Genomic DNA, 21,617 nt, shown 5'->3' on the forward strand with positions numbered 1-21,617 from the left:
ATTCATTTCCTTTAACAGATCTGATATTGTGTGCCAGATTGGGATGATTGCCTGCCTGGGCAGATTTAATTTGAAGCCAATTCAGGCTAAATGCACAGAGAGCGGTGCTCAATAATGTGCACTACTGTACTGTATTAGTCAGCGCTGCAGCATTGTAAAGGGACTACTGTTATCTGTTGTTAGTCAGTCAGCCCACTGTCATACACAATGCCCACTCTTCATTAGTGTGCAGTTTGTTAAACATCTGCCCTCTGTATGAGCAAACACACACACACATCCTCACACACACACACACACACATCCTCACACACACACACACACACACACACACACACATCCAACATGCCTCTTGGCCTTGTCAGCTGTTCGGACATGCTTTTCTGTGCTCATTTAGATCATCATGCAGTGGAGTTCACATGATATCATAAGGTCACCCACATTGTGAGCAGAGCTTTTATTTATAGGCCGTATGTCTTCTTGGCATTGTGCAACTCTCGGGCTTTGCTTGATGCCTTAATGAATAGATTCTTTTGGTTGTGCGTGGAGCGGGGTCGTGGCCCGGTCGCGACGCCTCACCTGATTGCGTTATAACATTTCCTCGTGCAAAAACCTGAGAGGGAGAAAACACCAGATTACAGATAAAGAAAAGATTTTGGGGGTAAAACAGAAGCTTTATAGCCACTGTGAAGGATGGACCACACATCACATGAAAGCCAGCCCCCCACCCCGACCGCTGTTTTCTGTGTCCAAGATTGATGGATACAGACTGGCAGTGCCAGCGCGCCACCCCATGCCCCATATGTTGGCTGCCATGTTCTCTCACCCTGCTCAGTTAGACGCTGACACTGAGTCGAGGCATCTCAATGCATGCTGCCCCTCACACACTACTGTATCGGTAGTGTAGACGTGAAGACAGACTGGCTAGTCCAGTTTATTCCAGGAGAGTGTATTATAAGTTACGCCCTTAAAGATTTACTGTATCCCTACTGCACTGCATACACGCAAATGAATGCGGCCCCCCCCACCCTCCTCCTGAAATGTCATTTGACGCAGATGGATTTCTGTACGGAAGGCAGCGCATACAGGGCTTGGCTAAGGTATAGGAAAAGAAGCTGCTGGACCAAAGGAGCTGACACCCAGGATGGTTGAACTTGGAGGGGGTGGAGTGAGGGGGGGTTATACACCCAGAGCTGGAGATGAAGCTGTGTCCCTCACAGTCTTTGGGACAGCTGAGGCCGTCTGGGAGCCTCATGGCTGCAGCTGGGGCTGGGGTCTGCAGTCTGGAGCTGCGGGCCGTTAGGAGAGGGCAGAGCAGCCTGCGTGCCATCATTTGCATGATAAACAATTTAAGATATGCATAGGGACACCGTCGCTTGTCTCCAGATTATGGATGGCCCAGAAACAGAGCAGATGACAATTTCTCACACAAACTGCGGTGTAAAAACTGGATTTATGTCACGGGATGTAATCACTATTAAGCGGGCACGCCGCTGAAGTGGATTCATAGTTTTTATTTACACTCGCATCCATTATTTCCGCGGACTAAATTGTTACCAGCGCAATAAGTGATTGTTTGGGCTTCCTGCGTTGAGTAATTGGAGCAAGATGCTTTTCATTGTTATGATTTAAGACGCACTACCATGGGCTTTATCATGTCCCATATAAACCATAATTAGTAATTTTTTTTTAACAATTCTCTTCTCTACATTTTACAAGTCCACATTCTTCTGCTCGCATTACTGTGGCCTGTGTTTATCCATCCCAGCATTAGCACCTCTCGCAATCCTCACCAGTGTAGCCATGTGTGTTAATGAGGCCACTGTAGCCGCTCCGGTCGACCACTATCTCACACTTCTTCTGCCTCTTTCCAGCGCACTGCCTCTATTGTAACCTGGAATCAATACTGAGTTAATTATGGCAGCCACCTTTCCCCCGCTCTGCCTTTTTCCCCTTTTTTTCCGTTTCATTCGAAACAAGCGAGCGGTATTTTCTCGTAACAGCTCTCCGTGGCTGTAGTGGGTCTTCGTGCAGCAGCTTGCCTGTCCTGTTTGTCCCTGTGTGTTGTGGAGACAAAGGTATTTAGCAGGCTCCGTATTGGCACTGTGCCACCTTTCTCCAAACCACCACCCCCCCCTCTACACTCCCTCATAAGCACACACATATACACACTGGGTATCTGTCAGGCAGAACTGGGGGGCTGGGCAGTGCATGGGGAGTGTGTGTGTGTGTGTGTGAGGGGGCGAGAGGCTTCTTGGTAGTGATATCTTTCTCCAGCGTGTGTGTGCGTGCATCTGCGAGTCCACATGCGGTGTGTTGCTTTGTTTTCGGCGATCACTTTAATTGATACTGAAAAGGCACAGATGCATGCTATTCTAATTATTGGACACCGGCTAATATTATCAACACAAGCACTCCATTGTCTGTAAAAAAAACTGACTCTAATTTGATCCTACAGTTGCTCTGGGCTCTGATGAAATCGGTCCTATTTTTGGCTGTGGGCTCCGCTAAGTTTTAATGAAGGTGAACAGGAACGGGTTTTTAAGGATGAATTTTTCATAGAGGACGTTTTTTTGTATTCCGAAGCCAAAGCTCTAAACGCCCGCAAATGTTGGAGATTTCGGCGGCCTTTGTTGTTGGACTGAGTGTTAGCGGCTCTGGCTGCATTCAAGTGCCGGAGTCTAGTGGATGTTTACATCTCGAGTGTGGACGCGGCGTCAAACTAATGTATGTGCATGTGTGTGCACGTGTGCGAGTGTGGTTTTGACCACTTAAACTGTTTATAGCTTTCCCCGTGTGTGTGTGTGTGTGTGTGTGTGTGTGTGTGTGTGTGTGTGTGTGTGTGTGTGTGTGTGAGAGAGAGAAAGAGTGTGTGTCGGGCTGTTTGTTAAAGCTTTACTACTCTGGGCGTGCAGGCTGAACATGAAAGGGTCTTTGACTTGGCAAGCCTCGCCTGAGGACACCCCTCTGTGGACCATGCCAGGCCAGACTTGGCACAGAGCGCTGGGCCTGAGGGACGGGCTGGGCCTAAATGTGTGTGTGTGTGAGAGAGAGAGAGAGAGAGGGAGGTAGAGGAGGTGTGTTAAAGCGATGTTTTGTGGGTTTAGGAAGCAGGACTTATGGCGAGGTGGCTGCTATGTGTGTGACTGACAGCGGGAGTGTGTGTGTGTACTTAAGGGTAGGTATGTGTGTGTGTGTGTGTGTGTTGTCCTCAGGGCTCATGGCTTGGGCTTCCTGTGTCTCTGTTTGTCTTCTAACAACCCCGATGCCACAGCCTCAGGCCATTCAGGTGGAGGCTAGTTCAAGTATGCGTACACACACGGACGCACACGCCAACACAAAAAGAGGGCTTTAGCGTTTGCGTGCACCCGCCCGCAAAATGTACACGGACACACACCTGTTTTATGAACACACAATAACAATAACCCCCAGATGCACACACGCACACACACACTCACGCTGACACACATGTACAGTGTAAAGCCCCCTCCTGTGAACCTGTGTTTTGTCTGCAATAAATGTGTTGTGGCAGAGGCCCCATGATGTGTTGTGAGTTGATGAGATCTGTCAGAAACATATGATACTTATTTCAGCCCCCTCCCCTCCGGTTTCCGTCTCTCCTTTCCTTTCCTATCTTGTTTTCTCCCCCTCTCACTCGTACTCTCTCTCTCTCTCTCTCTCTCTCCACGCATCGCTCCAGCAGTTTGTCTCGAGGGACTGGAAACTCTAAGTTTTGGCTACATTAGCGTGTCTGCACCTCTTAAAGGCTTCCAACATCCACTCATTCTCACTCGCAGATTTGGCTGCAGAGCAAGCCAGAAGATACACACACACACACGCACGCACGCCCGCGCGCGCGCGCACACACACACACACACACACACACACACACACACACACACACACACACACACAGACACATTTGTTGCCTCTTTCTATCCCCTTTACCTACTGTCAAACGAAGCAACGCGACAGAAACAACCTTGTTTGTCCACAGCCGCGCGTCACGCGGGATGAAAAAGTATCCTCGGAAATGAGCGCGTCCTGCCGCTGTCCTGTCAATAGCGTGGCAGGCAGTCACATCACAGGGTCGGGGGGTCGCCTGACAGCGTCAGGGCCTGTCACACCAGCCGCCGGCTTCACCACCTGCAGGTTAATGACTTTATTTTTAGACAGAACAGAAACAGAGAAGAAAAAGTGTCTTTGATACAGCTGTGAGCTCAGGAAGTGGCAGATGAGAGCGAAAAGGGACAGAAGCGGTATTTTAGGAAGTAGGCAGGTTAGTTTTGGGGTTAGAATGGGAACACAGATTTTTAACGAGGTACTTTAAATTAAAAAAGATAAACTTTTTCCTTTAAAGCGGCAGTAGGCAGAATGTTTTTGGCTTCATTGGGCACAAATTCCATAATAACCTTTGAGCATATTGTAATTCAAGTGTTCTGAGAGAAAACTAGACTTCTGCACCTCCTCATGGCTCTGTTTTCAGGCTTTAAAAAAAAATCTAGCTGGTGAAGGGAGACTTTGGCCAATCACAGGTCATTTCAGAGAGAGAGCGTTCCTATTGGCTGTTCATTCAATGGAGGCAGCTGTCAATCACTCGCAAACTCAGATCGAAGGCAGCGCTGATTAGGGATGTCACGAGAACCAATACTTCGGTACAAAGTCGATGCCAAAATTCTAAAAACGTGACGGTACTCTTTTTCTACAGTACCAGATGTACCGTACGATGCCTGTAATCAGGGTCCGAAATTAACAAGCGCCAAATGCGGGTGGATTTTCCGTTTGGCGAGTAACTCTCTGAAGGCTTCTGTCCTCTGCTCTCTGTGTGTCGGAGTTTGACACACACAACAGCGCCGTCGAGATGTTGGGTTTGTTTACTTTTTCAGAGATCCTTCATTAATTTGCTCTAGAGGAGGATTCACTCATGTGGAAATTGCTGAACTGAAAAACTGATCAGAGATCCTTTATTTATTTGTTAGAGAAGAGGATTAAATTGTTGGGGAAAAACTGAACTGAACTGAATTTCTATCTTTTGTTGTTTATTGCTAAATCTCTGAAAAGTGGTGCTTTTTTATTGTCATCAAAATATTACATTAGCATTTAAAATAAATATTTAATGGTCTATTGGTCTGTCACCATGTCAGTGAATTTAAACTACTGCTTGCAATCTGAGGATATACAGCATATATAGAGAGTGCGTGTGTGCGTGTACAGCCTCTTTTCCTTTTCTTTTTTACCTTGGTGTCGAATTGGGTATCGAGAATCGTGGAAATTCACTGGTATTGGTATCGACTACTAGATTTCTGGTATCGTGACATCCCTAGCGCTGATCAAATATGATTTAATATTCTGTTACTGTAATGCCTATTTCTGAGAAAGTGTGCTCCGGCTGGTGGGCGGTGCTTGGTATTTCCTCAACTGATCTCAACATGGCTGCCAGGTCACAAACTTTATCACTTTACAGCTAAACAGTACACTACAAGATGTTTCTGAAAACATTTGAGGCGAGAAATAGGCATTACAGTAACAGAATATTGATTCATATCTGATCAGCGCTGCCTAGTTTGACCGTTTGATTGAAGTTCATGAGTGATTGACAGCTGCTCGTATATACGGCAGGCTCTAGCTTGGCTCTGATTGGTGGTTTTCCTCCGGTCTGTGAAATCTTGCAGATGCCATTAGGAGCAGCAGAGGACACAGAGAGGCAGATGATTTTTTTCAGATTACCTGTCTCATGCACTACTGTCAGGATATAATAACCGTTTTATAAAAATATCTTTTTTTAATCATATTTGCTCCAATTCTACCCACTGCTGCTTAAAGTCCTCATTTAGGTCACTGATTGAAATTGATCCACACTATATAATTTTGTGTCTTGCATTATCACCTCCTGTATTCAGTATGTCAGCTCAACCTCTGCTGCTCCTGTTGTGACTGTGGCGTTTTAAGCCGCGGTGCTGAAGGACCATTGCTTTGTCTTTCTCACACCCATGGCGATAACGCTGAGGCCACACAGTGACGAGGGCGTCCTGTTAGTCTGAACCTACTGATCCCGGCGGTCACTATCTGTCTCTGTAATGTTTCTTCCTCTACTATCTGTCCCACTGCAGGTCCCACCTCTGGGCTCGGCCTGTCACAATGTGCATGTGTGTGTGAGTCTATTTGTACCTTTTTGTGTGTGACTGGGTGGTCGTCTACAGCTGCGTCTCGCCAGCCTTATCTCAGCCGGAGAGATACAGGACAGAGAGAGGGCCCCCCGTGTGTGACGTTACACTTGTGAAAACTCACAGCCCCTCTGTTTGTGTGAGTGTGTGTGTGTGTGTGTGTGTGTGTGTGTGTGTGAAACATATTCTCATACAATGGTTCGTATAATATCTTACAAAAAAGTTAGTCTTCCCTTTTTGTTCGTTTTCCTAAGAATGTCCAGCAACACGTCAATTTCCACTCGTTACATGCACACAGTCTTTTCAAAATAAGATTCCGTCTTCACAGGAAACAACTTCCTTCTGTTTAGGCAATAAAATTGCATAGTTAGCTTTAGGAAAAGATCGTGGTTTGGTTTAAAATAACTCCTGAAGTGGCGTTACTTAAGTATGTAACTTACGCAACAAATAAATCACGGTTGACTTCTGGTTTCACATGGGACAGGAACGTCGATCTCCTGGGCGAAAGTCCGGTATTTTTTGACCATCCCATCCATCCCGACCTCCTCCACGGTGTTGGCGTTTATATTTCCTGGTTTATGATTAGGTGAATTACACACTACTTGATTTTGTGGAACATATACAAATTACAGTGTATTATTTCTCATAGGTATAGCTACGAACAGTGTATGAGAACAGCCTGGTGTGTGTGAAAGTCTCAGAGTGCTTTAGTGTGTCCATGTGCATGCGAACCATGTCTACCGCTTTCATAAATGTATACTAATAGGTTGCTGTATTCCTCGGGGTGGGGTGGGGTGTGGGTTGTGTGTTCAAAAAGCTCATTGCCTCCTAATAGCTCAAGTTACATTTGATCTTAGATTCAAATCCCATGTCTTTTAAATGCCGATCAGAAGATAGGGGCCTCATTCATTTTTAAGAGAGTGTTAATTTGGTTATTAGAATCACTTTAGGCTATATGGCGGTGTTGGTGTAACTGTAGCTCGCTTTGCATGCAGGCACGAGTTGGCACCCCAATGAGATCGACACATCACTTATGCACAGATGCACGCACGCGCGCATACTTACACCTCCACTCCATCCATCCCCCCACACAAAACTGACCCCCCAACACACACACACACATATGCACACATTCATGAATGCACACTCCTGTCCCAGGCACCCTTTACTTTTGCAGGCTGAATCTCACTGATAACATGCTGGCGCCCTCATTTAAATTTGAAGCGCTTCTTTAATCTTCAAAGGCCTGATTGCTTTATGAATATGCATGGACCGAGCTGACTCTCAGTTCATTACCTTGTTGTAAATTCTAATGACCATTAGGGCCCCGCGCGGTAATTGCCAATTGTTTTGCATTTTTGATTAGCCCATTACCGGAGCGCATTCTGAACATGTCTGCCCTGCCTGCCTGCCAGGCCACGGCAAGAAGCGGAGGGAGGGAGGGAGAGAAGGAGGAGGAGAGGAAAAAAGGGAGAGCGTGCAAGGGAAGGTAGAGTGAGGGGTAGTGAAACACGGTTTAGGCAGCATAAATTTGGATGCTTGGCTCAAAATGTTAGTTTTGTTTAGGGAGGAAAGCGGGCTTAGCTTGAGGGGCATGAAAGACACAACGCAAGAAATGTAGAACTGGATGTTCCCTAAACAAGCTGCAGAGCTTGAGTGCAAGAACGTGTACCTGGATGCATTTGTGTCAGCATGTGTGTTTGTTGACCCTGTGCGCCGACGTCCGCCCGACTGTGTGTACATGTCCAAGTTTGCGTGCAGTTGAGAGTGAGTCGGATGGGGGTGGGTGGTGTGCCGGGAGTGGCGGGGAGGTTCATCCCAATGTACGCCGTGCCTGGGACTTATGAAAGATTGATGGCTCCTAGCAGAATGGCATCGCCCCGCTACAACTTGATAACATCTAATGGATAATTTAGCGCTCTAAAACCAGCAGGCCGGTCCTCCTCTGAAGCAGGCTGGTGAGGGCTGCAGCTGCTGGGCTTTTTGGGGGGATGTCGGAGAGAGAGAGACACACACAAGGACAAGCAGGAAGAAGAGGAAGAAAGGGAGTGAAAGAGGGATAGAAAATGTGTCTCTCTCCCATGCCTGGAGTGAGCTTGTGGTGTCACAATAGTTAGCCAGGAAGCTCTCTTGCCCCTTAAACTGCACACACCTTAAGTATTCCTGAAATAGTCACAGTCAGCGTTGGGTGGGAAGAGGAGCTGGAGATGTTGCACTCCGGCAGTTTGCCTGCTCAGGAACATGATTTCTGGAAATCTTCCAGCCTAAGTCGAATGGAAACAAAGCAACAATTAAATTATAATTAATTTAAAGGTCCAATATTGTAAAAAGTGAGATTTTCATGTCTTTTCTATTACAAAGCAGGTTAAAGTGCTGTATAAATACTGTGAACATATCAAAACGCTCAATCCATGGAGAAATGCACACAGCCTGTATTCAGAAACTGTGCCGTTGAATGGAACCATCAGAATTTCTGTCCATTTGTGATGTCACAAATATACAATATTTAGACCATTTCACAGTTTTACCTGTAAATATTCTAAATGTGTCCCAGTTTATTTCCGGTTGCAGTGTATGTGACTAACATCAGCAGACAGGAAGTAAACATGGACCCAAATTGTTGCCTAGCAACGCAATTCCGTTGCAATTCCGTTGAAATGCGCTAAAACGGAGCGTTTCAGACAGAGGGTGATTACAGGCATATTCAGGCAGACAGTATGAGAGAAATTATGTTTTTTTTGTAACCTTACAGCATGTAAACATGTTGTAGTAGAATCACAAAGTACAAGTATGAACCTGAAAATGAGCACAATATGGGACCTTTAAAGAAATCTGTGATAAATAATGAATGTCAAAGGAATTTTAGCCAGGCGTTGCACTGAAGATCTCCACATACTGTAAAAGGTGGTCCCTAAAATGCTAAGTATTGTCTTTTAATTTAAAAAACACAATTAGTAACGCCTCTCAGTGTAACGTAAATCAGATCAACAGCACCACAAACCTCCATCATTAAAAAACTGGCAACTGACGATAAGTTCTATCATTTAGCTCAGCCTGTGTGACAGTTCACCATGCTCTTCCTCTAGTGCTGTCCCTATTTTCCTACCTGCTGCCACCCATAATGAGCAGAAAATAATGCATGGAATACCGCGTCACTTGGGAAAAGACCTGCCACAGAATATTTCCATACAGCAGACCTGTGCCTGAATGCCGAAAAAGGCTACCTACCTCAATAATTGAACCCATAAATGTTGCAGGATCCATGTATGAAAGGGGCTTCTCTCTTTCCATTCTCTGTCTTACTCTCTCTCTCTCTTGTGTATCATTCATAAACTCCATAGTGTTTACACACAGCTCCTAGGCCTACTGTCAGTCTCTTATTCCCACACTATTAAGCTGTTGACAGTTTGGTTAATCGTCCCGCAGTTTGACTTCAGGGGGAATCGGTGAGGGGTCAGCGGAGTCCGTCTCCGAGGTGTGGAGAAAAAGTGGCTGTTCTTCACTCCGTGGCGTGCCTTCATGTCATGAGTTTGTCTCGTTTTAACAGGACAAGGAGGAGGGTGCATTGGCAGAGGAGAGGAGGGGGTCTGCCTTTGCTCTGGTCTTGGAGGGGCCACAAACACAATGGGGAAATTGTCCAGCTAGAGCAAGTAGCTATGGTTAGCAGGCTTGCTGGCTGGTCTATGTCCAGCCTGTGTATGTTCACACTCACACAGTTTGAGAGAGAGACGTAGGAGCAGCAGCAGAGCCTGCTATGGCCAAAGGAGTCTCAGGCAGACAGCATGATAGATGGCTTTGTTAAAGGGTCCCAGGGTGTCCCCTGAACTTGAAGCACTCTGTTTATCTTGAATAGGAGAAGCCCAGAGTGTTGGGGGGCAGTGAGGAGGAGGAGGAGGAGGAGGAGGAGGAGGAGGAGGAGGAGGAGGAGGAGGAGGAGGAGAGGGAGAAAGGGAATGATATAGCTTTCAGGGGAAGGGAGAGAAAGGGAGTGGAGGAGGAGGGAGAGGGGAGAGCGAGGGCCTGTATCTGGGCAGGCCTGGCTGGGGGTTGGGGAGGTTAAGGGGGGGTCGTGAGCAGGCATGGCTGCCGGAGAGACGGAGAGGAGGGAAAGCGGGGGGATGGGGCAGCCCTCCTAGTAGCTGTCCATTAACAGATGAACTTGGCAATGGTCCAGGCCTCAAAGGTCTTGGGAGACAGGCACACACACACACGCATACACACATGGATGCACACTTCCCCGGTACCTGCCGACTATGGATGGAATGCCACCGTGGTTCTTTCTTGTCCAGAGGCGAAAGAGGACACGTCTCTGGTTCACCTATGTCAGAACCAGTTCAGACCGGTTAGCCAGCCAGGCCGAAGGAGGCAGACGGACAGGCCCTCCTCTCTCTCTCTCCTCTCTCTCTCTCTCTCCTCTCTCTCTCTCCAGCTCCTCTCGTCCTCCTCTGTTTTCCAGGCTTTAGAGGAGGAAACAGAGAGAACCTCTAACCTGAGGGCACAGGACAATGCAGAGGAGAGAGAGAAAAGAAGCGAGGGAGCGTGGGAACAAAGTGAGAGACGAATGGATCCGCTCGTAAACAGGGTGGGAAGAGGAGGGGAAAAGTGTTTGGTTGTTGTTGGTGCGCTCCTCTTGATGGGGCAACATGAGCTTAACACCGCCGCTGCTATTGTGTACTGAAAACATTACAGCAAACATGAGAGTGGTGAAAACTGGGGGAGAGAATTTGATATGGAAGACGTACATAATGGGCCGTTCTGCCGCGGTGGGGGCGAGAAACCTTCTATTTGTGTCAGCTTTACATGCATGAATATACACGCGGATCATATATGTACACATGTGGCAGTAATGGAAATCGTGTCTGTGAATGTGTTTGTGTACGCCATAAAATATGGACGCGGATCCTCTCCTAATTACGACTCGGATGTGTCCCTTGAGTTTTGAGAGCAGGCTGTTCACCATCCCACTTCAAATGCTTTCAGCTCACGCACAAACCCTGCCTGGAGATGGCAGATCAGAAGGCTCTGTCACATCACCAACATCTAAGGAATTCAGGGAGCTAAGAGTTTATCTCTGCAGGATTGTAGAAATTCTTAATTTGAGTCCCCGTCCAGGCTGTATCTATCATTTGTCTATCGCCTTGATTAAAGTGTCTCTGTGATTGATTTGAATGTTTACAGTTTTTCACATTGCACACGGTTATAATATCAAGTAAAAATGGGTTAAAGCAAAAGTGAGTATGAACTGTTGAGGTGAGAAAAGTGTGAAACTTGTGTGGAAAGGTGTGTGAGGCTATGATGAGGTTTATGTAAGAAAAGAGGTGGATTAGGTGTCGGCTTTCCAGCCAGCCCTGCGGGTATCTTTCTCTCTTTTTTCTGTCTTTCTCTCTCTCTCTCTGTCTTTTTCTGCCCTCGCTCGGAACCCTTGTGGTCTTCGATTGTGACAAATGGCCACTAGACAAAAGCCGTTGAGAAGTTGATTCATCTTGTATCAAATATCGTCATATTATTAATTTCCTTTGATTCTTTGAGGTTTGCTATACATTTTTGAATGTAAACGTCAGATGAATGTATAAACTAAGGCTGGGCGGCAAAAAAGGTGTCAAATATCAAAAAGTTGGCACAGAATGCATAGTTAGATTTCTAGGCTCGTTTACTTATTTTTGATCAGACATTTCCCGATCTAAATCAGGAAAATTTAAGCAAAGTTGAATTTGTTAAAGTGGAAACAACTTCACAGAAGTGAAGCCAATGCTGAAGTGCCTTAAACTTGCATTCTTTCTAACAGCCAGCAGGGGGCGACTCCTCTGGTTGCAAAACAAAGTCTGGTTGTATAGAAGTCTATGAGAAAATGACCCTACTTCTCACTTGATTTATTACCTCAGTAAACATTGTAAACATGAGTTTATTGTCTCAATCACTAGTTTCAAGTCTTCTTCAATACAGCATGATGTTCATTTAGTAAATTATGGTCCCATTTAGAGTCAAATAGACCATAAAGCAGGGCATGCTTTAGGGCGGGGTTACCTTGTGATTGACAGGTCGCTAGCATGGCGTTGTCCGGTCTGGGTGTGTGCTGGTTGAGTCTTACAACTTTAACCCTTTCACAGTGTGTTTTCAGTTCATGAAAGTTAATTATAACTTTTTGGTCGCCTAAAAATGTCTTATTCAGTGTTTGGTTGTACTTAGCTCCACCTTCTGGTGTCACTTCTGGTTGAAAAAAGCCAAGATGGCGACGGCCAAAATGCAGAAATCAAGGCCGTAGTCCACAAACCAATGGGTGACATCGTCCACTTCTTATATACAGTGTATGCTGGGGATAGCTCTCGATAGCTAGCGGGGGGGAAAAAAGCGCTATCCTCTTACTGTTTTGGTTGCGCAATGGTTGACGCTCTTCCTTTGTGCTGTAAATCGAGCCTTCATTTTCCCGGGAGATCGTGACCCGGTGGCAGACAGAATTGCATAGTGAATGCGAGGCTTATAGGGAACCAATCTAAATGCAGATGGTGTCATTATTTCATAGCCATTAAATTGTGCAACCAACATTTACTTCATAATGATACGTCAAAGCAAAAAACTTGCCTATTGCTGCTTTAAAAGTTTATATGCCTCAAACTATTACATCCAACCGAAGATCCTTCAAACAAAACTCAGCCTTACCAACCTAGAGAATAACTGGCTGTCCAAACCTGCCAAAATCAAACAATCAGCTGATGTCTGGTGCATCATGGTTAATGTCTCTGAGGGCCTCCTGCCCACATGTGATGTTGAATCAAAGGACAGTTGTGATGCATCCTGTGTCATCTTGATTGAGTGAGTTTTTTTATGTATAAATTCATCACATGCACGCTGCCGGGCAAAACATGGATAATGTATGTTTGCGTGTCTGTGTGCGCATGTGTTTATGTGCGTCTCCGTGTAAACGCATGCAATCCCATTTGCATGTATTTCACACATGCCCACATTAATTTGTTATTTATAAAGAAGGTTCTTCTTTTCATCTTCCCCTTTTTCTCTGTGCTCTTTTCTTCCAGCCCTCCAGCTCTTGCTCTATTTCTCAGAAACACATTTTTTCTTTTCCAAAACTTTTGCGTGGCTACTTTGGTGCTGAAGCCAACTAAATATCTTGTGTGTGTGTGTGTGTGTGTGTGTGCGTGTGATGATGGCTGTTTTTATAATGCCCCCCTGCAAATTTGCATATGTATATGTGCAGATTGTATGAGAAGAGCCTCTCACACTTGGAGCAGTTGGATGGGGAGGGCGATGGGGGCCGTTACAGGGGTTGTGTATGGGTGTGTGTGTGTGTGTTTTAAAGGGGGGTCGTGTTGGCGCTTTCACCCCCCAACCCCCCCAGACAAAGCCGGTCACTACTCCCAGATGGTAGTCTGCTCTCTTCGGCCATGTGTCTGGTGCGTATGTATGTGTGTGTGTGTGTGTGTGTGTGTTTATGGACAGAGACAGATACAAAAACGGAGAGAGTGAGTGAGAAATTTGCTAGCGAGAGTTTGTGTGCAAGAGATGCAGACAGAGGATGCTGATGAGACACAGTGTGTGTGTGTGTGTGTGTGTGTGTGTGTGTTTGTGTGTGTGTGTGTGTGTGTGTGCACGTGGGCATATATGTAAAGAGTGTGAGACTTAGTGGACGACTTACACAGCTCCGTGTGGCATCCTTTGCATGACGTGACTAAAAGCAACCCTGTGTGGTCTGCCATGTTGTCTGTGCCGTGTTCAAAATGCATTAGAATACATAATGCAAGACAGATGGACAAAAAGAGAGAGGCAGACATTAAAGGGGAAGGTGTGCAGTGGGAGGGAAGGAGGTAGGAGAAGGAAAGAGGTAAGGATTGATGATTCTTTATGTCTTAGTGGTGATGACCTCGAGAGTCTCAGTCTAATGGGGTCAGCATTAAAGAGCAGGCGTCAGGATTATGTTTACATCAACTGTCTGCTGGACGGTGAGACAATGAATGAATTAGCTGTCGTTTATTGTAGAGAATATGACATGAAGTGGACTTGATTGATGCTCAGAAAGTCATATTCTAGATGAAATGTTGAGATCAAGAAAGAAGAAGAATGACGTGTTATGACATGGTGAAAGTGGCAGTAGGCAGAATATTTTTGGCAGCATCGGGCAAAAACTCCATAACAACCTTCCAGCATGTTGTAATTCAAGTAGACTTCTGCACCTCCTCATGGCTCTGTTTTCAGGCTTTAAAAAATCGAGCCTGCGACGAGAGACTTTGGCCAATCACAGGTCATTTCAGAGAGAGAGAGCGTTCCTATTGGCTATTCATTCAACAGAGGCAGCTGTCAATCACTCGCAAACTCCGATCAAACGGTCAAACTAGGCAGCGCTGATCAAATATGAATCAATATTCTGTTACTGTAATGCCTATTTCTCACCTCAAATGTTTTCAGAAACATCTTGTAGTGTACTGTTTAGCCGTAAAATGATAAAGTGTGCTCCGGCTGGTGGGCGGTGCTTGGTATTTCCTCAACTGATCTCAACATGGCTGCCGGATCACAAACTCTCTCATTTTACAGCTAAACACCACACTAAATTATGTCTCTGAAAACTTTTTATGCGAGAAATAGGCATTACAGCAACAGAATATTTGATCAGCGCTGCCTAGTTTGACCGTTTGATCGGAGTTCGTGAGTGATTGAAAGCTGCTCAGAGACGGCAAGGCTCCAGCTCGGCTCTGACTGGTTGTTTTACTCCGGTCTGTGAAATCGTGCAGATGCAGAGGACACAGACGCATGCACTACTGTCAAGATATAGTAACTTTTTTCAATCACATTTGCTCCAATTCTACCTACTTCTGCTTTAATAGCACACAATATATTATTTTTGTCTGGTATAATTTGCGCAAAAGTGTCTTTCAGCTGTCAAATGAAAAGTCCTCAGCTTGGGAAATAGCTCTAAGAGCGTACAGGTCCCGGTATTCAATATGAAATCCCGCCTAAGGGTTCTGTCTAAATCCTGGTGTACCCCCCTGGGGCAGTATGTTAAAACAGGCCTGCAGCCCTGTTAAGAAGGGGGCTATCTATCTATCGCTTGGACACACTCCAGCCTCTCTGACCTTGATGTTTGTTTTCCTTGTATCCCCAGACATAAACATGACTCTCGCATCCAGACACACAGACAGACAGGAAGTTATCCTCACTGATGTCTCTCTCGTGCATCTGGCTCCTCGGCGAACGCCGGGCAGATGCATTGAAAATGTGTCGGTGCATGAGTATATACAGAGTCATGTGGACCCAAATGGTGTGTGAATTTTTCAGTGTGCGTTACTTCACCACCCACACCTCCCTCCCTGGCCCTCCTCCTCTCGTATACCTGTCAGACTGGTTCTCTCCCTCTCTCTCTTTCATAAAGCAAAGCCCTTCTCCTTTTTTCTTGACCAGGTAGTGTTCTGTTATCAGACAAGGAAGCAGACTCCCTTATGACAACCCTTTACCCCACAGTTCAAAGTGCCAAGATAATCGTTCTCTATTTATACCTTTTATTGAGGCAAGCCCTTCTCTGCCAGCGAGCGGTCTGGCAGCGAGCGCTTTCCATGCTGGACATGCCCTGTTCTCCCCAGGCTCTGGTACTGCTGTGGTCTGCCAAGTCGCAGGGCCAGATTGCCTGTAATAGGCCTGCCATTTCCCTCTCATCATCTGTCAGCACTCTGGATCCAACTGCAGGGTCCAAAGAGGACTACCACTCTCCAATTAAAAAGGTTAATTTGCCCTCGCCCATCTCTCCCGCCTCCCCCCCCCCCTACAGATTGCTATGTCTTCATTAGCGCTCATTTGTGCTTCTCTGTTGCTTTTCCTCTTTCTTTCTTCTGTTAGTTTCCTTTTGCAAACACTATTTTACATGGAAAAGGTAAGGGTGAACGTCGATTAGCATATTTGTTTCTGAGCCAGCGTGTTTATTAAATTGTTCTCAATGGTTGAAAAGGGCTCTGTTTTTATAGCCTCCTCCGAGCAATTCAAGTTAAAATCAGCAAAATATCCTGCACGCTACGATCCGATTTAATTTCACTTTTAACTTCGGACACTTTAAATTGACCGGCCTCAGCGGAGGAAGCAGGAGATTAAAGAGATACTTTGACATTTTGGGAAATATACTTATTTTCTTTCTTTCTGAGAGTCACATGAGGTTAAAGTTTAAGTATGAAGCTGCAGCCAACTAGCTTAGCTTAGCATAACAAGTTAAAGTGGCGGAAACAGCAAGCCTGGAGTCCTGTCATCACCGTGAGGTTGCCAGGCAACCCAGCAGAGACTCTGCTAACTGTTGGTGCCTTCAAATGAAACTCGTGAGCTCGTGTTTACAAAACGGGAAGTCGTGTACACGATATGCATGGCGTTCAAGTGGTTAAGTCGTGAGAACACCGCTGCTCAGAGTTTTAGAAAACTTTAGAAAACTTCTAAAATCACCATATATTTACCTATTATGTACCGAAACATTTACTTCCAAGGCCTCCGCCATTTCTGACAACTTGTGAACTCTGAGCTTTCAGAAACTTTCCACTTACGAGGTTGTGAATACCACATGAGGGGGGCATTCATTGACTCTTCTCGTTAAAACGGTAAACAAGGTGAACACGACCCCATTTGAAGGCACCATGTTTCCCTTGATTCCAGTCTTCATGCTAAGCTAAGCTAACCAGCTGCTGGCTCTAGCTTCATATATAAGGTCCAGATATGAGAGTGGTATCAATCTGTTCATCTAACTCTTGGCAAGAAAGCGATTCAATATCCCTCTTAGCCTCAGAGTTACTAGTGCTTCTAGTATAACCAGAGGTTCAACACTGATAGTAAAAGTCAGCACTCCCACCACCTCTCTAAACATTTTCTCTTTGCAAAGAACACAGCGCGCTCAACAAGTAGCACAAATGCATCAGGCATTATGCTAACAACTCAAAGAATCGTGTTAATTTGACAGTGAAGAGAAAAACCAGCCTGTCTTGCTGGAGTAGGAGTTGAGTGGTTGACAACTTACTGCTCTCATTTAGCCATACTTCATTGTCATTATCCTCACACACTGGTGTCAGTCTCTTAAGCCTAAGCCAAACCTGAGAGGATGAGCGGTGTGCAAGTGAGACCTGTTCCTGTGGGATAAAGAGTCACAAGCTTACTTTCCTCATCTGTGACCTGCCCCATTCAGACCGAGGGAGCAGAGATCTGGTTCGGACAGACGCCCTCCCTGCCTCGCTATCTCTGCTTGGTGCTGGCCTGTGCCTGGCTCCCCTTGTCCCCTTAGGCTACATCCACACTAATACGTTTTCACTTTGAAACGGTGCTTTACAACGAAAAGGATGTCCCTCCAAACAAGCGTTTTAGGGCCGTTTCAGAAGAAATCTCCATGCCCATACTACCATGCCTGAAAATGCATATCACTTGACAATTCACATATACTGGGCATGGGTGAGCTGGTGTGAACAGGAAGCAGCGTGGTTGGTTGTTCAGTTGCAACTGCATAACAGCTGCTAGACAACACAGTCAGCAACACTTGGAACTCATTATCCATGTTGAAATTAACTACTGGTGGTCCAGGCTGATGTTGTTTGTTTTCTTCCGGAAAAGGTTCACGTGATGGGTCGTGACGAATCAGGGAAGGACACGTCACAACTGATAAGACCCAATCAAGAAGCGAACGTGGGTGTTTACGTCATCGTTTTCAAAGGTCTCCGTTTCTGCCCCTCATACCAGACTAAAACGCAACCCTGGAGTTTTAAACTAAAACGGGGTCAGCAGTGTTTTCAAACGTCTCTGTTTTAGGGGCTCAAAAACGCCGGAGTAGTGTGGACGCTAGGCATAAACGTAGCATAAGTTATCTATTTTAAAACATATTAGTGTGGATGTAGCCTTATTATCTGAGAGGTCAAAGGAAAGGCTCCCCTTGCATCTCCTCCTCCTCTTCCTCCTCTTCTTCTTGCCTTAAGCTTCACATCACACGGCAAAATAGCCCCTTCTCTTCCAACCTCCCCCTCCCTTCTCTTCTTCCCCTCAGTTTATCTGAATAAAAAGTATGTGGACGTACGTGGACATGTCGCTCTGTGAACCCAAAGCCCAGGAAGGAAGCTGCCCCTAACCGCTGCCTGTACCTCTGCTTTCTGTCAGTTACCACCGCTGTCAAAGCTCCATCCCTGCGGCCAGCAAAATGATGTGGGGGCCTTTTCTTGTGTGTTACGTTCGGGTATCTGGGTCTTTAGGAGCAGGATATTGAGCAGAGATACATTTGTTTTTTAAAGGATAATGCTGGCATTACTACTTTTTGGCTCATTTTGTTTTTAATTATGGGTTAGATCCTATTAGACTCTGGGCCACTTTATAGATTTAGGTTTTTTGGCAAAGGTCATTTGGCCCTGAAATGGTAGAGTAACATTGAACATCATGCAGTAAGTTATTTTCCACAAGAAAAGGAGCAAATGAGTGAGAAAGAGCGTTTCACAAATTACTTTTTTTTTTGTTTTTAAATAAAAAGATATCGGGATTGGATTTTTATATCATCACACACTGTAAGAGTCCAGGCAACTGATACAAATAAGCCCAAAATATAGGCTCAGTCATACAATTAGTTTACCTTAATAAATCAGTTGTAGCAGCTGTGTTGTCATCTGCTGTTAAGTATAGTGGCATACTCAATGAAATTGGGGGGTCACTCTTGGTAGTTTTAGCGATTAGCATAAGCTAATGACTTGGAAGGATGAACAGGAGGTTGAGATAAAGAGGGGAGAGAAGGGGGACGTTGTCTGGCTCCCTCACCCGCCATTAAAGGCCTGCCCCTGGACTGGGAGAGCGGGCCAGTTTCCCATGCACCGGCGGCACAGGCAAGCCCTCTTTGGTTACACAAAATGTCTGCCTGTATGGCCACTGACAGAGATATTATTAGCGTTATTTTGCCTCGGTTATCTGAGAGCACAGTGCTTTTAGGCCCCCTTGTTTGAGCGGCTGACAGACACTTGAGTTTCTGCAGCAGATTAAATGAAATTTTAGCAGCTTTTTCTTGGGGCCAGGCCATAAAACCACACAAAGGAAGCAGCTGCCACTAATGTAATCTAGAATGGGGTGCTGCAGTGTAAAGCTGTCCACCACTCTTTTGTTTTTTCCCTTCTTCTCCTCTCTGCAGCTTTTTACGCCGTTCTTGACACCCTTCAACTACACCCCTTCCTCTTCAGATAATATCCTTGTTCTTTCAGTGCCCTTAATTCCTCTTTTCATCAGCTACCCCCGTCCGTGTGCTGCAAAAGGTGATGAAACCGGACGAGAGCAATAAAGGCCATATGTTTAAAGAGCAAACTTATCTTTTTTTATGTCTTTATATATCTATACGGCCGCGTCAAAGGTACATGAGATAGCCGTCGGGTCGTCTGTAAAGCGCTCTCCTCCTGGGGGTTGCCTGTAGGCCTTCACCATATCAGCTGGACATGTATGGAATGCGCATATATAGGATCTTTACAGTTTGACCTTGCGCAAGCCTGCAAAGTTCATTTCTCGGAATGCAGCACAAGCAGTCCGTCGGGGTCGATGCCCCCGCGACCTCTACGTCACTCGGAGGTTGTCAGCCCCTCTCAAAATGACAGGGTGGATCTTGAGAACCTGAGTTCATGTTGGCAGGGAGTGGAGTTACATTCCTGTCAGGGCTGTCATTGTTTAAGTGACACGAGAGAGAGAGAGAGAAATAGGGAATAAGAGAGAGAGAGAAACCGCGGGAGTGCACAAGAATTCCCAATAACGAAAACCGTTTGTTTAATTGCATTTTTTGAATCATTTGGTGTTGACATTTGCGTCAGCGCGGCAACATTTTTGCACACCTCACATTGAGACTCCACTGTTGCCTTCTGTAAATGAAGTTTTATAGTCTGTTAGAGAAGCAATGGCACAAACATCTGGCCCATAAATCTCAGGTGGTGCTGCAGAGCGCAGCCGGAGAAACCAGCTCTACCCATCCCCTGATCAGCCATTAATCCAAATTTCCGCACTTCTACGCTGGCTTATTTATACACGGTTGGTTAGCTGGTAAGCTTTCCAGGAGCGTAGGCATTGCATCGGAAAGTGCTGCTGTACCATTCAATGCAATAAATTGCAATGCAGTTTGAACACATCGCTGCTGTAGCAGGGCTGACCTCTTTGTGTGGCTGCGCGATATGCTCTAGCGAGTGTAAATGTGTGTGTAGTTGCATCATGCGCTGTGTATCGGCGGTGTGTCTTGCCACTGCCTGTTGTGGAATGTCTGAGTTCATGGACCCTTTCTGTGCAGAGACAATGGCTCGAAGGTGGACTCAGCCTGCCATTCAACGAGTCAGCCGCTCAGTCAGTCTTTACACATGTGTCCTGTCCTGCAGCTGTCTGCGAATAAATCCTTCTGTCACCAAAAGGCACACAGGCTTTCTTCGTATATCCTGTTCATCAACTCTTTCCGAGGTCTAAAAGCTTGTTTTAGCGTTTCTCTAAAGACATGTATGTCTGGAAGGGAGAGAGAAGGAATTTACTGTTTTCGCTGATGGCTGTTGCTTTTGTACCTGTTACCGCCGTCTCTCTGTCTCGAGTCTTTATCTCTCCGTCTCTCATTAGCTCCGCCTGTCTTATCACTTCTCCTCGGTTACCTTCTTATAAACAGTCCTCATAAAAAACAAGGAGAATTTGTTGTGGTGCAGCACATATTGTGCGTGCAACACACATGCATACTTGCACACTTACACCACACATGTTTACTTAAACCTGATGACCCAATAGAAATAGCTCTTGCCCCCCCTCCTTTTGCCACCCTCCTTTTCTGCTCCACCCTCCCTCCTTCCCTCCCTCCCCAGGGTAGGTCGCTATAGCCCCCCTTATAAACATAGTGATCTATAGGAGCCCTAGACCCAGACAGATTTTTGGCATGGCTGTGCAGGTAGCATTCCAGCACGGTTTGAGATCTTAGGGCCCTAGCCTCGTTAAAAGCCTGATTTATGCTCTACAGCTGGGCACAAAGGAACCTACAGGTTGGCTACCTTAATTAATATCACGCTCGCTACTGCTTGGACCTATGCATGTTCCTGACACACCTCTAGGGAAAATAAGCGGAAGGGTGCACATGCTGTATTTTTAACAGGCCCGCGACGGTGTGGGCGCGCACAAGGCACAGGTAGCTGCTAAACATGATTTCAAAAGATTCTTACAGTGCCACAAAATTAAGCATATCACTGATATAAATGCCTTCTGTTGGAACACATACGGCTCTGGGTGTGTAACTTTCTGGGTCCTATTGTCCCCCATTTTACTTGCCCCTCTCTTGCGTTGCTATGGCGGCTGATCAGACCACATGTCTTCAATTAGTAGGCAGGAATCTGGTACAGGGAGCCTCGCAGATGAAGAATTGTGTGGAGCGTGGCCTGCCATTGCCAAGCATATGGTCCATCCATCTTACCAACTGTTATTGATGGTAAACGTTACATGTAGGTATTAACTGGCTGCATCCACCCC

At 45.9% G+C, this 21,617-nt stretch overlaps 1 protein-coding gene across 3 annotated transcripts in view; it reads left to right on the top strand.

The window, feature by feature from the left end:
- LOC141764111 (B-cell lymphoma/leukemia 11A-like) overlaps positions 1-21,617 on the top strand; it is a 145,034-nt gene that overhangs the window by 4,355 nt on the left and 119,062 nt on the right. The gene's annotated exons all lie outside the window — the stretch shown is intronic.

This window comes from Sebastes fasciatus, chromosome 3 (genome assembly GCF_043250625.1).
Source record: "Sebastes fasciatus isolate fSebFas1 chromosome 3, fSebFas1.pri, whole genome shotgun sequence".
Lineage (NCBI taxonomy): Eukaryota > Metazoa > Chordata > Actinopteri > Perciformes > Sebastidae > Sebastes > Sebastes fasciatus.